We start from the raw sequence: 4,501 nt of genomic DNA, 5'->3' as shown, positions 1-4,501 counted from the left end.
AAAGTGTTGTCTGCGAACCGCCAGTGTTCATACCGGGCTCTGAACTTTTTTCGCACGTGACTGTGTTACCCGGATGAACCTGCTGACGACCGCGCTGTCGTCACGGTTCGCAGAGAAAAACCTAGTATTTTGTGGTTCGCATTGCGAACCAATTTTCCGGTTCGCGAACGCAAATATCTGTGGCGTGAACACGACGGTCGGTTCGCGATTAGGTGCGGGAACTGGCTCCAGCACGGTTCTCAGTCGGCCTGAATGCGCTATTGGTGTAATGTATGCTTACTGTCTATGTCTAATTGTCTAGGTCAAATTCTCTAGTCTATGTCCACACCTAAAGTCTTTGCCTATGTCTGCATAGGAAAGTAAGAAACATAATTTCAATTCTTTGTATAACCACTGCATGTAAAGAAATTGACAATAAAGCCGACTTGACTTGACTTGGCGGCTGTTACAGAGGCGGAGAAGGAGAAGAAGTTTTTCAAGGTCAGATGGGTTGCGGGTTTTGCGTCATTTCCTTTCCGCCGACTTGACTTGACTTGGCTTGAAAAAGGGAGGAGGAACATAAAGAGGAGGGAGGGAGGAAAAGGGAAGTGAAGAGAGAAGAGGATTGAAGTGCAGAAAAGAAGAAGAGAAGTGATGTGAAATAGCAATAACAGTAATGCCTGGCACAGGGGTTCCCAACCTTTTCCAACTTGGGGCCCACTCGAAATTGTCACAAATGTTCGGGGCCCACCTCTGACCCAATTAAGAATAAAACTCAAATAAATCAACAGCAACACACACCAAAATATGATTATAATTTGTAGAAAATGATTTCAAGGCCCACTTGGAATACCTTCAGGGCCCACCAGTGGGCCCCGGCCCATAGGTTGAAAATCACTGGCCTAGCAGGTAGTGTGTCATTGACCTTTTGGAGGAAGTGCACAGAGAGACGAGGAACTATGGTAGTTCTGTGGGGAACATACTTCCTCTCACTGCTCTATTGGTGTATGTAGTTCATTACAGTATGCAGTGTGTGTGTGTGTGTGTGTGTGTGTGTGTGTGTGTGTGTGTGTGTGTGTGTGTGTGTTCGTGTGTGTGTGTGTGTGTGCGTGCGTGCGTGCGTGCGTGCGTGTGTGTGTGTGTTACAGTTTTTTTCAATTGCTAACAAGCGTTTGTCCAATCCTCAGCGACATTTGCAAAACTTTTAACACAGTTAACACACCAAGGGCTTTCCATGGCCATGCAGTTGACACATTACATGACTTTTTCACACAATTAGCAGTCAATGAAGGCATTTCTAAAATGCTAACATTTCCTTTACACACAGGATAACCACAGCAACAAAACAATGTATCTTTTATGGCTTATTTTCAAATGCTTTCACACAGTGTGTCAAAACTGGAAATACAACATCCAAATCCTTATTTCAGTAAAAAATGCCTTTGCATGACATTAGCAAGAGTACAGTAAACAGATTATTGATAAAAGTCGAAGAAACCCCTCCCATTTTAGTTGTTTGGTTCTGTTGACCGTTTTTGACAACAGTTTTTACAGTAAAAAGTTGTCTCACAATCACAGAATTTTGGGAAGCACCCCCATTCCTTTTGTGAATTTCAAAATTTGCATCTGTAAGCAGAGTGTCTTCAATTTGATCTAAGATCTGTGGTACCTACATATACTGAGTGGCCATGAATACCATTGACATCATTGTCAGTGTAAGGTTTACTGTAATGTTTTATGTATGTTGTGTGACATTCTAATTCTGTGTGGACTTTTAGGCTTTACTGTATCCTCCCAAGATATTTGGCGCCCTAGGCAATCGTCTTGTTTGTGCTTTTATATGTATTTGTTTCATGATATTTTACAATTTTTTTACACTTTTTACATATTACATTTTCACATTCTTTATCTTTACTTTTTTCCCCTCCCTGACTATTCCTGTGTTATTTGTGTCTTGAAATGTCCATGTGGGCATTTGTTTATTTGTGTATTTATGTAAGCTACTGGATACCTGAATTTCCCCCTGGGGATTAATAAAGTTAATCTACTCTAGTAGTCATGGGTGAGCGGTTAGGGCGTCAGACTTGCATCCCAGAGGTTGCCGGTTCGACTCCCGACCCGCCAGGTTGGTGGGGGGAGTAATCAACCAGTGCTCTCCCCCATCCTCCTCCATGACTGAGGTACCTGGTCCCTGAGCATGGTACCGTCCCACCGCACTGCTCCCCATGGGGCGCCACTGAGGGCTGCTCCCTTGCACGGGTGAGGCATAAAATGCAATTTCGTTGTGTGCAGTGTGCAGTGTTCACTTGTGTGCTGTGGAGTGCTGTGTCACAATGACAATGGGAGTTGGCGTTTCCCAATGGGCTTTCACTTTCACTTTCTCTACTCTACTACTAAAACGTTGTATGTTTTATCATATTATAAAAAGTATTTCTACTTTACCACCTGTAGTAAACAATAAGAAATGCTTCGTACCGGAATCATCTTGAATGTCAACAACACATGACGTTCGAGTCCTGTTGCCTTTGGAAATTTTGTGAAAACAGTGAATTGCATGATTTGAATCCATGCAATAGGCTACATGTAAAATTGAAATGTAAAAGTCTATGCAGCTTCTGTAATGTTGGCAATAGCCAGTGTTTTGAAGTCTTGTGTAATTTGATTGACTCAATGTTCCTTGTGAAATGAAAACAAGTGTTATTGTTTGACAGACGTATTTCATTTTGAGCCATGTTTCTAGTGTTTTGGTAAAGTGAGTGTGTACAGAAAACGATGTGATCTATTTCGAAATGAGTACTTTTTAACTGTTTAGCCAATTGTGTTTGGTAGGTGGTAGTCTGTGTTAAGAGTTTAGAAAAAGTATCCATAGTATGGGTAAGTGCTTGTTAGCAATTGAAAAAAACTGTATACAGTATGTGAAGTATATTATGCATACACTAAACTGTCAGACTGTACCTTGTGTATGTTTGGTCTTGTCTATACCCGGTGGACTGTACCTTGTGTATGTTTGGTCTTGTCTATACCTGGTGGCTAAGATACTGCAGGTCAGTGATTTTCAACCTATGGGCCGGGGCCCACTGGTGGGCCCTGAAGGTATACCAAGCGGGCCTTGAAATAATATTCTAAAAATTATAATCACATTTTGGTGTGTGTTGCTGCTGATTTATGTGAGTCTTATTCGTAATCGGGTCAGGGGAGGGCCCCGAACATTTGTGACAATTTTGAGTGGGCCCCAAGTTGGAAAAGGTTGGGAACCCTTGCTGTAGGTCTTCTCTGATATTATGTAACATTGAAGGTCTTTCCTAGTATTCCACATCGGTCTATTTCATCCAAAATGCAGACACTCATGACCTGATTATGTCCACTGGGAAAAGTTAAATAATAAGCTAATAAATAATAATAAAGATTATGCAAGATGAGGACGTAGATGTTTAATAGTAAACATTATTAGATATTTAATTTTAAGAGATAAACATAGATATTATTTTAATCAAAGGAGTTCTGAATGTGAAATGTATTTACTGCACAGATGAGCAATAACCATGACTCAATGCTCTTTAAACTTTTAAACTATTTGATGCCAATTTGTAGGTCATTGTCACACATCATACCACATTATTTATTATTCTGACTCACCAATTTTTTTTCTTCAGCCGAAATTTCCCTTTTGATCCATTTGCTGATGAAATCTGAGTCTGTTTTTTGAAATCTCTCGATGCCTCCTCATGCAGAGAACTGCACAGCCAGGAAATATGGAACACTGGACTCTGGCGGCCTCTAGTGTCCAAAGAGGGCTAATACTCATATGGGTGACAAGAGAACAGACAGTATTTTCCAAAGTCAAAGTTATAAGCAAATATTCTTTATAGGCTACAAAGAAATAGTCTCACATTTAAATTCGGAAAAGCATTAACTCTGACTAAAATCTTGAAGTAGTGACTATTCATTAACATCCTTGGTGGGCACCTCAGAAGCTCCTGGCGCCCGCGGGCACCACGTTGGTGACACCTGGCCTAGAGGATGCGCTCCAGAGTGTGTGATGAGAACACTGGCCTTGCAATGTGAATCCAGGACTCAAGCACTGGCTGTTACTAATATTCTGATAATAGTCTACAAAGCGGATTCCAAAAAAGTTGGGACACTTGGTATTTTGTGAATAAAATCAAAGTGCTGGCATTTTCAAAACATTCACACACAAGGCACAAGGTCAACATAGGAACAGTTAAAATGAGGCAAAATCATTGTTTTGAGGGAAATATGTCATTTAAAATTCGACCCATGCAACAAATCTCAAAAAAGATGGGACAGGGCCAAAAAATGTTGTAATAGTTGAATAATTCTAAAAATAACACAAGGAGGAATATTTTGAAAGGAACTATATTGACTGCCAACATGAATGCACAGATAAAATACCATCACAGAAAGGCTGTGGCACTCAGAAGCGAAGATTTTGAGGGACTAATTACTGATCTATTACACAGAAAGATTGAATTATCAAAATTGCAGGCATATAAAGCCCATT

Source organism: Engraulis encrasicolus, chromosome 20 (genome assembly GCF_034702125.1).
Source record: "Engraulis encrasicolus isolate BLACKSEA-1 chromosome 20, IST_EnEncr_1.0, whole genome shotgun sequence".
Lineage (NCBI taxonomy): Eukaryota > Metazoa > Chordata > Actinopteri > Clupeiformes > Engraulidae > Engraulis > Engraulis encrasicolus.
Note: the sequence above shows the minus strand (reverse complement) of the source record.